Here is a 12572-nt window from a genome sequence, read left to right on the forward strand (position 1 = left end):
CCCCGCCCAAGGGAGAGCCCGGGGGGCACGCGGACGGCTCCCCGGCGCCGGGATCCTGCTGCTGTAGGGCCGCCCCCCACCCCCGGGGCGCCAGCGCCTGCCTTGGCTGCCCCTGCACTGACCGCTCCAGCCGCTCGCTGGCCTACGTCACCCGGAGCCTTGTACCTGGTGGTGATGTCGGGAAGGCAGAAGCCTCCTTCCGGACCAAAGACAAACCACAGTCCTCGCCAGCCAGGGTGCACGGTGCATGGAAAGGACGGTACAGCGTTCACCCAAGAAGGGCTCTACTCATTTCCTACTGAGTAAATCTCCGGTGAGTTGGCTTGCCCAGCACGAAGCTCTGAAAAGGCGGCCCTTTCGCCTCCACGGCTGCTCTTGGCCCTCCCCAGCGCCTCCCCTGTCGCCCCCGCCCCCCAGCCTGCAGACCACACCTCATGCACCCTGAGTCCCCCCAGCTGTTTCCTTTGCATTTCAAACCCAGAGGCAGCTGTGGGGAGTTGCCTGGCTTCCCTGCCTCACTTCCTTTTAGAAAAATATGACCTCATCCCTCACTGTTAGGATGGGAACTTGGGTTCCCCACATCTCCACCCTCCTCACTTCTAGGCCACAGTAGAAGGAAGGCATCCCTCCCATTTGAGGCCACTTCCACCTTTCTCGGTGTTCATCCCTTCCGCTTCCACCTTTACTGGACCTTTGCTCCATTAGGGTTTCTCCTTTCCTCTGACTTCCTCCCTCCCTCTCCCCAGGCTGCTACTCTTTCTCCGCAGCACCAGGTCTCCCCTGGCACTAAAAAGACTCCCCCAGCCTGGCTGCCCTCAAGTGAACAAGGGGAGAGCTCCAGCTCTCCAAGGGGAGCCCCGTTACCCTTGCCCTATCCTTCCTTCCAGACTTCAGTCCTTCCCTCGTGGTCAGCTTCCCATCCTACCCTGGAACCTTAAGAAGCTGAATTGACAATTTATTTTCAGCCTTCATCTTGCTAGTACAATGAACACCCACATATACCCTCCAACTAGACTGAGCAGTTATTAACATTTTGCCTTAGTTGCTTTTTTGGCCCTCTACCCCAAACATGCATGGCACTTCATCCAGAAGTATTTATATCCCTTTAGCCTCTAAAATTCCCCAATTGTCTCAGAAATGTCTTAATCTTTTCTAAAAAACAAAACAAAAGGGTCCAATCACGGTTCATACATTGCTTTTTGATTATGACTTTGTCTCTTTTAGTCTAGAACAGCTCCCTTTTTTTTCCATGACATTTTTGAGTCCCAGCCATCTGCCTTATAGAATGCCCATTATTCTGGGTCTGTCCGATTGTTTCCTTAAGCCAGTTTATGTACTCACTCTTGACTCACCTACTCTGTGCCAGTGACTCCTGACTACCTCCAGTGTTCCTCCCAGTTCTTCAGGTCCAACCTCTACTGTATGTCTCCACCTCTACTTGTATATCCTGTTACTGCTGATGGAAGGGGCAAATCTGTTCTGTTCCACATCCCCCCTCTTACCTAACAAGTCACTGGGCTCTTAAAATATATAGGTACATAATGCCCATGCATTATCTCACTTTATTCTCATAGCTCCCTGAGGAGGTATTAATACTATGCCCACTTACAGCTACAGAAACTGAGATAGAAAGGGGTTAAATAGCTGGTACAAGATCACAGCTGGTAAACAGTAGCACTGGGATCCAAATCCAGTCTCTACCTCCTACCTGCTGTACTGTCTCTCTTGCTAGTCACTGACCTGACACACCAGTTTCCTCCCTAACTCTGATTCCAGGTAATATTGTCAGAGACCTTATTATGCACTAAGCATTCACCATGTGCCAAATGCTTTACAAGAATAACTGCCTACCATGCAACAACGCCACGACATAATTAATCCTATGCCCATTTTGTAGAGGAAGAGATAATAAGCTCAGGGAGTTAAGTAATGAGGTAGAATGGGATTTGAACTCATGTCACTGAATCCTAGGCCCTGATTTACAGAGTCTGTTTCTACAGAGCATCACACTGTCTTCCTTCTAATGCCACCTGCCAAGCTCAGGCCTCATTTATCATTCATCTGGGGTTCATCTTCCCATCCTTGTCTTCCCCAACTGTCCATTCCTAACACTCAACTAAAGGAATTCTTCTAAGCCAACATTGATTATATCATAATTCCTGCTCAGAGGCCCTCCAAGGTCACCCATCACCTAGTCTTTGACTTTGTAGCCTCTCATCCAAGTGCCCCCACACTGCTACCCGTCTCATCTGTCCCTTCCCCTACATTTACTATATGCCCCATCCCAACTGGACTCCTCATTCTTCCTGACATGCCCTGGTCTTGGCATCTCTATGCATTTGTCTTCCTTCCACTTAAAATGTCCCTTCAATCTCTGAATGTGAAAAATTCTACCCATTTTCAAAGACCAAGCTCAAATTCAATTGCCTGCTTGAAGCCTTCCTTAATTTCCCCTCCCCCCCTTTTAAAGATTTGATTTATTTATTCATGAGAGACACACAGAGAGAAGCAGACACAAGCAGAGGGAGAGGCAGGCTCCATGCAAGGAGCCCGATGCGGGACTCAGTCCCGGGACTCTGGGATCACGCCCTGAGCTGAAGACAGATGCCCAACCACTGAACCACCCAGGCATTCCTCCTTAATTTCTCCTAATTGAAAGATAATTCTTTACTTCTCTGGACTCCTAGCATTTTGTATCTCATAACCCTTAGAACAGGCCATCTGGCATAGATAAGAATAGGCTATATGGGTTCTTGTCTTCCTTCTCCTGCCAGACCCTGAGCCTTTGGGTTATCCTATTCCCACAGTGCCTTGCATATAATAGCTGCTCAATAAATATTTGAGACATTGTACTCCCTTGAAGATTTTTACAAGTTAGTTATTAATATAATTATTCATTTATCATTATTCTGTGTAGAATTCATAGCAGAAAAAAAAATAGCCTAGAAGGAAATAGCAGTAATAATTTTTTAAGCTGTTTAGTCGATAAAGATTTAGTAAGTGTCTGTTATTACACTGTTTGGTTTGAATCCAAACTAGTATGTCATTACTAGTAAGTCATTATCAAGAAATGTTTTTCTTGGGCAGCCCCGGTGGCGCAGCAGTTTAGCGCCGCCTGCAGCCTGGGGTGTGATCCTGGAGACCCGGGATCGAGTTCCGCATCAGGCTCCCTGCATGGAGCCTGCTTCTCCCTCTGCCTGCATCTCTGCCTCTCTCTCTCTCTCTGTCTCTCATGAATAAATAAATAAAATCTTTAAAAAAAAAAATGTTTTTCTTAAAATATTTTTTCATTACACAAGTAACACAAATGCAATGCCTAAATCTAGGAAGAAATCAGAAACACATCCCCCAAAGTCCTGTCACCTTAGTAAAACTTCTATAAATATTTTAATGTATTTTATTCTTTTGTCTTTTACAATCTTTACATTATCCTAATATGTTATTTCAATTAAGTATTGAAATATAACTTCTTCATGTGGATGTATAACTTGGGCTGTAAGAAGAATCTGAACTTTTTAGAAGAAACCTTCTACAAATGTTATTTTATTTCACCAACTGTTAAAACCATTAATATCAGCAAAGATCAACTTTTAGAATCTCAACTGCTCTTCAAGAAAGATGGCCAATGGGAGCACCAATAGCCTCTGTTTAGGGGACAGGGGGAACAATTCGCCTAACTGGTAACTTAGTGCTCGCTGTGGGAGGGAGTTAAGGGAAGAGATTTTACTTTCTGCTTTATATACTTCTGCATTGTTGTACTTTTTTATACCAAGCATGAATTACTTTTATAATCAAAAATAAAATTTACATTTCTCAAATGAGAACTCCTGACCATCAGCATTCCACTTTCTTAGTTAAAATATACAAGATCTCCAACACAAGGACTGATGTAATCCCCATTTTTGGAAAAGCCTAGAGAGAAATGCAGCCTTTGTCCAGTCTAACACTATCATTTGATAGAAGAGAAAAATGAGCCCCAGAGTGACTTGCCCACTATCAGGAGATATGGCTATGGTGGTTCACCTGACTCCAACCTCAACAGATATTGGCCTCTTTGGCCTTGAGGACTTCTGCTGGCTCATCTGTCAAAGCACAAGGGCTGTCAGGACCAATAAGCCAAGCTGGCCTCCACAAAGCATAGATGTAAGTTATAGGTACTGCAATGGTCTATCTATGACACAGTCGGCTCACAGAGTTGTCACTGCTGATGGGTGACAGTCAAGGTGGATTACAGGGACTGCCCTGGCCTCTCTGCCTGTGACACAGCTGACTCACAGAGAACGGTCATTGCTGATGGGTGACAGTGACACACCTCACCTAGATAAGCAGGGCTTCCCTGACTTATGTGATCAGGCTTCCTAACAGAACCACTCACGTGTTGCCTTTGAGAGCAAACACACAGTAGTGAGGTGGATGGCTGGTATGGGGATGCAGAATGCCCTGAACCCAACTCCTGGACTTCTGCCATGATGTAAAGTGATCAGTCATTTCTTTAAGTTAAGATTTGGCAGAAAGGAGGTGGAAGCAAAGCAGGGTACTGACAACCAATGGTGAAACAGCTAGAGCCCTTTATATACCACACCTAAGTTGTCATCCCTGGAGCTGGAGAGGGAGAAGCTGGTTTGGGCTGACTTTCTACTTTAAATAGCTGCCCATGTCTTTAACATCTTAGAAGGGATTCATAAAGACTAGGCTTTTGTTTTGCTGCCACTCAACAGGAAATTCTATTTCTAAAGGTCTGAACTTCTTTCCACAACCTGAATCTGCTTCTTTGTCTGCAAAAAGGACAAGGTGATCATTGAGGTCCTCTTTGTGTCTAACATGGTATGATTACATGAAATACAGCTAAACATCAATTGACCTTTGAGTCAAGGAGTTGTTTGGTTTAACTGCATTTTCTTGTTAGCTACAAATTTAGAAGTAAATGTTGAAAGTGACATGCTTATTCTCAAAAATAACGGGAGTGTATCAAACTTCTTCCATAGTACTGAGGTACTAACTCTATCATTCACTCCCTAGAACTGATAATGTCTGCAACAGCAATGAGTATGCTCTCTGGTACTCACTCTTTCTGTCCTCAAGACACATTGCAGGCAGGGCAAATGTAACTGTCCATACTTAACAAATGAGGCCACACACTTCAACAACATGAAGTGACCTGCAAAAAGTGTACAGCAGATAGGAGGCTGGAGCTCAATCCATGGATCCCCGTCATACCTGCGGCCAAAGAGTTGCACTTCCTCCCAGGCCTCCCTTCTGGCCCACGTCTTCACCAGTGCTATCCTGGCCAAGTGCCTACTGACACTCGGGTTGATGTTGGCTCCTTTCCACCCACAAGTTCTTGTGCTGGAGGCAAGCCAGACCTTTAAGAAGTGAGGATGGCCTTTGTATTAGTTTGCTATTACAGATGTTAACAAACTACCACAAACCTAGCAGCTAAAAACAACCCAAGTTTGTTATCTTACAATTCTGCAGACCAAAAGTATGAAACTGAACTGTCAGCAGAGCTGTGTTCCTTTCTAGAGGCTCTAGATTTTCTTTTTTAACCTTTTCCAGCTTCTGGAGGCTGCCCACATTTCTTGGCTTGTGGCCCCTTCTATCTTCAAGGTCACCAAGGGTCATTCTTTCTCCCATTGCATCAGTCTGCTACCTTCTTCCACATTTAATGGACCCTCTTCCTTATTGTATGGTCAGTTAACCGGTTAGCAACCTAGTTGCTAAAAAAAAAAAAAAAGAGGCCTTTTTTTTTTTTTACATGACTTCATTTGTTTTCTAAGAAATGAACAACAAAAAAACCCCCAGACTCTTAACTTATAGAGAAATGATGGTTAGCAGAGGGGCAGTAGGTGGGGGATGAGGGAAACAGGTGAAGGGGATTAAGGCTCCGTTTCCAGGGATCCCTGGGTGGCGCAGCGGTTTGGCGCCTGCCTTTGGCCCAGGGCGTGATCCTGGAGACCCGGGATCAAATCCCACATCAGGCTCGCGGTGCATGGAGCCTGCTTCTCCCTCTGCCTGTGTCTCTGCCTCTCTCTCTCTCTATCATAAATAAATAAAAATTAAAAAAAAAAAAAAGGCTCCATATCCAGATGAGCACCGAGCAGTACGTCTCCCATTGCATCACTCTGCTACCCTCTTCCACATTTAATGGACCCTCTTCCTTATTGTATGGTCAGTTGGTTAGCAACCTAGTTCTATCTGCAGCTTTAATTCTTCCCTGCCAGATAATATATTGATAGTTTCCAGGGATTAGGACATAGACATTTGGTGGGGGGCAAGGATAGGGGATCTATTATCTGCCTACCACACTCCATTATCCTGCCTGGCTTAGGTTTGGGGGTATGTGAGAAAGGCAAGGTGCTTGATGGAGAGCCCCTATTCCCCATCCAATATTTTAATGGGTGTCCTAATCTCCCTCCGCCTTTGTAAATCTGTGCAGAGAGTGCTCAGACTTTTCTGAAACAGGTACCTGCCAGATGGATGTGAAGGATGCCTCTGGGGATGGAAATTGGAGGCCTCCATAGTGTTGAGAACTATTTAAATATCTGTGTACTACCTAGGATCTGATGGACTAGAAAGGTTAAGTGGTGATGTGTGAGTTGTTAAGCCTTTGGAGTCAGGACTTAAAATTTAAGCTTCCTCCAAAAAAGCGAGTACTAAACATATGATCATTAATAAACATGTTGAAATATTTTTTAAAAGATCTAGGCTTCCAACCATGTACATTCATGTCACCTTAGCAACCACTTTATCTAAAAGTTTCCTCATCAGTAAAATGGGGATAATGTGTATCTTACAGGGTTGTTATGATGAGTAAAATATTTGGGGTAAATTCTGACATACAGTTTAAACTCAGTAACTATAACTTTTTTCTTTTTCTCTAACTTATCTAAATGGGAGCTCAAAAACAAACCAAAGAATCTCAGAAAGAGTAGGTTCGCTGGGATGATTCCTGAGAGTAGCTGCTTGTAAGAAACAAAGGTTTGCCAAGCCATTTTCCTTCATGATACATATCTGAGTTCTCAAATGAGCTAGTCCAGTCAAAATTCTTTAGGACTTGTGACTATGAAGTAGTTTGACCAAAATTACAAGTAAATATATCAAAACCTATCCATCTAAGTACTTTTCCATTCAAAATAGTTACCCTGAAAGACTAAATAGTTATTCCAAAAATGCTTCCATGCTTAAAACATCTCTGGGACTCCTCTTCTAGAGTAGCTCTTGGAGACTCTGGCACATTCTTAAAAACATCCTTAAGTTGGCAAATACTCATCTTTCCAGGAAATTTTGAGTTTTGAAAAGAGCTGCCAGTTATTCAGAGCCCAGTCTAGTAAATATGGTAGATGATTAACCAGGTTAACATTTTTGGTTAATAAGATGCAATTCTAATAAATCAGTAATTATTTTGGTGCAGCTCATAAATTGGCCTTGATAGTGTTATATATTAAGGTTAAGTAAAGGTAGCATGGTCATAGTAGACATTAAAGCCCACTTTAGTGGGTTTATGATGTGAATTAATTCAGATAGCACTGGGAGTCATTACATATTTAAATAGTATTAAATGTTTCTTTTTATGAAAATCGTAATTATGACATTGTCTGAAATCTTATTTCATAGTATTAAAATAAAGGCTTTAAGGAAAAGCATTAAATGCTAATGAAAGCTTTATTATTTCAGTATGTATTCTCCTGGGCCTTTGGTCAAGATAAGTAATGATCAGATGAGTGAGTTGGCAACCTTCCTGGCCTCTGCAGTCTACTAGTAATTGAAGGCTACGTAACACACTCACATGTTTAAATACATTAAGTAATATTCCACCAACTTCTCCCTATCTTTTGCTTTTTTGGACAATGAAATACCATGGCATATTAATACATATGAAAAAAGCTAGCTTTTTGTTGGAAGAATTTCTGAAAAGTCATTCTTACTCAAGCAGGTGGGAGTCACTGTTTGCCTCCATCACATTAACTTCCTCAAGTGTGTCTGCTTCTCATTCTCCAGGGACTTTCTGATCTACATGTTCTCCATCAATTCCAATTTCCATGACCTGATTCATGTTGCTTTTCTTTTTCTTTCTCTTTTTTGGTATTTCAATGATCCATTGTTCAGACTCAGAACCACAGAACCTAGTGTTTGAGCAGGCAGTCACTGCAATTCACAGGTAACTAGTGGAAATACATAACTGAATGAGGGGCTGCAGCCTCAGTAAGGTTTTGTTGTTGTCTACATTCCAAAACCCTGAAAACAATTTTCTTGAAGGCAGAGGATTCTTTATGGGAATTACTTATAGGATTTTAGAAGATTCTTTATAGGACTTTAGGGGAATCTTTATAGGATTCCCCTAAAAAGACCTGGTTTAGGGACAGATGTGAAAACATTTGAAAAACACAAATTTTTCCTTCCCCCTCCACCCTGAGAACTTTGGCTTTTGTCAAAACTTTGAAATGAGCAGAAACTGTTTTGTTTTGTTTTGTTTCTTTGCAGAAACTGTTTTGGATTAATACTCTGGAACTATCAAGGCCTTCATGTGACTACTTGGCCTCTACATTCTACAAATACTATCTAAAAATAAATATAAGCTCCAAGATTACAGGGAATCTTGTCCTATTTACTACTGTATCCTGAGTGCCTAGCATAGTGCCCAGGCTTTCTTAAGCGCCTCAAGGCTACCTGCTAAGTGAATATATGCTGTTCAAAGATTTTACTGTCTGAAATCTAGTCTCTTTTGCAATTCTTCCTATAGTTCTCCTGCTACTACAGTGTACTGAGACTAGGGTGGACCTGTTGGATGTCCCTATCATTTTCTCCAGATGGCTTCATTTCCTAAGTCATGTAGAATCACCCCTTCTTTAAGGAAGACCTCAAAGGGTCACTTACAACACTTTCTACCCTTTCTCACGGTCTATCATCTACTAGTCTCCTGCTCATTCTGCAGTACTTCGTAAGTGTACCTCCTATCATCACCTGAAGGAATAAAGATGACACATGCACTTACTCACCCCACCCCTTCACCCTTCTTTTGACTTCAATAACCACCAAAACAACTCCAGGATGCTACTCCTACAACTATATCCTTGGCTATTGGTAGCATGGCATAATACTAATTAAACTGCTAATATTTGAGGATTTATTGTATTCAGTACCACACAGGCCTTATTTCATTTAAACTTTCCAATAACTCCATAAAGACATTAAGGCATAGAGGCTTAAATAAATTTCTAAACATTGCTCAGCTCAGGAGCGGTAGAGCTCTAATATTAATCCAGATCAGCCGCCGCCCTAACCTGTGCTCCTAACAGTGCACTGGGATGAAAAGAATCAAGATTTACCCTACCTCTGCCACTCTGCCACAGAGACTTTTTGATTTTGAGCAAAATAAAAACCTCTCCAAACCTCAGTTTTCTAATGCATAAAATGCTGAAAAGAATAAAGAAAATAATGTATGTTAGGTGCTTAGCACAGTGTCAGACATACCACAAATATGTGTTCCATCCATCCTACCAACACCTACTCATTGAGCACCTCCTAAACATCCAATGCTGTGATAGGTACTGAAGATACAACACTGAATAAGACCAAAAAGGTCCCTGCCTTCACAGGTCTGCACAGCTCAGTAAGTGCTAAGTATATGATAAATGGAAAAAGGCCTCAAGGAGATCTGTTAGCCTCCACTCAGTCACAGTTATTTTGCTATAAAGCAATCTAATGAGAACACTTTACTGCTTAAAATCCTTCAGGAATTCCTCACTGTAGAAGACATAAAATCCAAATCTTTTTATTATTAGTTTTTAAAGTAGGCTCCACACCCAATGTGGGGCTTGAACTTCCAATCTGGAGAGCCAGAGTTGCATGCTCTACTGACTGAACCACCCAGGTGCCCCAATCTAAATTTCTGAACACAGTACTTGAGAATAGCAATAGGTATGTGGTTCAGTTCCCCTTGCCACCAGCTCGCCGTTAAGCAGTGAAGCCCTTTCTCCGTATGCGAGCTATCTGGAAGCTTGAATTAAAAACCAGGTCATTGTAGACCAATTCTGTTACCAGCATGAGAACTAGAGTCACCAGTTTGGTATCCTAACCCCTTCCCACCAATTACTCATTCACTCATTCATACACAGACACCTGCAGCTCTTTTATGGCAATGACCTACCTAGGTTCTGTCAAACCCTGAAAACCAAAGCTTTAAATCTGGGTGTTTCTAACTGTAGGACACAACCCATCAGGAGATTATGAAATCAAGTTAGTGGTTGGAATCAGTGATTCGGACAACAGAAACAAAGAATATATCAATGAACTAACAGCTAAGCATTGGTATATAAAACCTGTTATAGGGGCACCTGGGTGGCTAAGTCGGTTAAGTGACCGACTGACTCTTGGTCTCGGGCTGGGTCATGATCTCGGGGGTCCTGGGATCGTGCCCCACATTTGGCTCAGTGCTGATCATGGAGTCTCTTGTCCCTCTCCCTCTGCTCCTCCTTCTGCTCTAATAAAATCTTTAAAAAAATAAAAATAAAATCTGTTATAAATGCATATACAACACACGTACTGAGTCATCATATAAACTGCATTTCTTAACAGGACCATGGTCAAAATGGTTTGAAAGCCATGATTTCACATGCTCCGTGTAGCCTCAGTTCCTTCCACATTTCCTAAGTTACACAAAATCCCATATGTATCAAGCCACTTGAAACTCCCCAAACCACCTTTATTTTTCACTGCTTGCCTGTAAGCGTATAAGCCAGTCATGGTACTAGGCACTAGGAATATGGTTGAAAGAAAATCCATGGTCTTGCCCACACAAAACTTAAAGTCTAGACAAAATGTTCTACTAATCAAATTAATTAACATCTGTGAACCAAAGTAAATAGTCTAAATGAAACAAATATAGACTTTTAAGAACATTTATCAAGGGCAATCAATCATTTTAGGGTACAAGGGAGGCATCCCTGAGGAGCATCAATTAGCAGAGATCTAAATGTCAGTTACCCAGGTACAAGGGTACAGAAGAGCAATGCAGACATAACAGAAGTTAAGTGGCCCTAGAGTGAGAGATGGTGTAGCATATTTGAAGAACTGAAAAAAACAGGCCAGCGTGCTGACAGGAAGCGGGAGTGATAAAAGGCAGGATGGGAAAAGCTGGCTGTGGCTAGACCAGGTAGGGCCAGGATTTGGTTTTCTGTCCTCGGAGTACTAGGAAGCCACAGGATGATTTAAATAGGAGGTGATGAAAGAGAAGCTGTGAAGACACTATGTCTGCAGTATGGAGGATGGACTGGATGGAGGGCAAGATGACTGCAGTGGAGACCAGCTGGGAAGTCAGTAGAATAGTCTAGGGTGGGTGTTGACAGCTAACTGATTTACTATATGGGAAATTGGGGGAGGGGATGGAGGGTAAGTGTATGAAATAGAGGCTGACTCCTAGGTTCTAGCTTCCACAATTGGATAGATGGTGCTGCCAGCCGAGAGAACAAACTGGAAAAGACCTACTTTGGAGAAGACTATGGATTCAGTCTTAAATAAGCTTCATTTAAGGTGACTGAGTTGGATATGTATCCTGGCTAAGTCGTGGGTATATAAATGGTAAATGAAATGGGACCCACAAGAGTGAGGTAAATGCCTGGGGCTGAGCCCTGAAGGCCTCTCCATTTCTAAGTGTTGTATTCCTACCTATTATAATTGTGTATGAGTACACATAGGTAAGTACACAATTATATCTGCTTCAAAGGTCACATATATAAATAATAAAATGTGAAAGTCTGCTCGCTTCAACAATTAGTATTAAAAATTTGATGTATACCCTTATGTTTTTAAAAATGAGATCAGGCTATACACAATTTTCTACAATCTGCTTTTTTTTTTTTTTTTAAAGATTTTATTTATTCATTCATGAGAGACCCAGAGAGAGGCAGAGACATAGGCAGAGGGAGAAGCAGGCTCCCTGCAGGGAGCCTGACGTGGGATTCAACGTGGGACTCGATCCCAGGACCTCGGGATCATGCCCTAAGCCAAAGGCAGACGCTCAACCACTGAGCCACCCAGGTACCCCTCTACAATCTGCTTTCTAAAGTCAGTAATGTAGTGAAAATATTCATTATCAGAATTTGATAATTCTAACTTACACATCTGAATGGCTTCAAAGTATTTCACGGTAGGACTGCAAAACAATTTAACCAATCCCACAGAATTCCCAGGGATAGAGAATTGGCTTATCTGGCACCCAGTTACCTGTCCATTCACTATTCACTATATCACTATTCCCTTTCTGCATTATTCACTAAACCCTGATTTTGTTCCAAAAGCAACATGCTCAGCCTCAGGTGATGGCTCATGATGGGCTTAAGCTAAGTGAAACCATACTGTTGCCCACCTTTTCAACTTCCCTTGCAGTGATGGGTAGTCATGTTAAGGACCCTAAGGAGAAGTTTGCTATCAGAGTTTCTAAGTAAGCTCCTGCTTTCCTGCCAAAACAGAACTAACACAAATACTGCTGTCTTTTTTCCTTTTCTTTCCTTTTTGGACATGAATATAATGACAAGAGTTTCAAGTCATTTGCAACTATAAGGCCATAAATCAAC

At 42.3% G+C, this 12572-nt stretch overlaps 1 protein-coding gene and 1 long non-coding RNA gene across 10 annotated transcripts in view; one reads left to right on the forward strand and one right to left on the reverse strand.

Annotated features, from left to right (window-relative positions):
• AGGF1 (angiogenic factor with G-patch and FHA domains 1) overlaps positions 1-12572 on the reverse strand; it is a 117820-nt gene that overhangs the window by 67995 nt on the left and 37253 nt on the right. For 5 of the 9 annotated variants that reach the window (XR_004814303.2, XR_004814301.2, XR_004814300.2 and 2 more), the window contains exon 15: positions 5218-5363. The exons of 3 other annotated variants lie outside the window; for them this stretch is intronic. The gene's annotated coding sequence lies outside the window, so the exon portion shown is untranslated. Of the gene's footprint in view, positions 1-3383; positions 5364-12572 lie in introns of those variants that run through there. One more of the 9 variants, XM_025437820.3, reaches the window with a different exon arrangement.
• On the forward strand, positions 7-8587 carry LOC118354221 (uncharacterized). The gene is made up of 2 exons (XR_004814314.2): positions 7-313; positions 8482-8587. It is a non-coding gene; the product is annotated as an uncharacterized LOC118354221 (long non-coding RNA).

Source organism: Canis lupus, chromosome 3, assembly GCF_003254725.2.
Source record: "Canis lupus dingo isolate Sandy chromosome 3, ASM325472v2, whole genome shotgun sequence".
NCBI classification, from domain to species: Eukaryota; Metazoa; Chordata; class Mammalia; order Carnivora; family Canidae; genus Canis; species Canis lupus.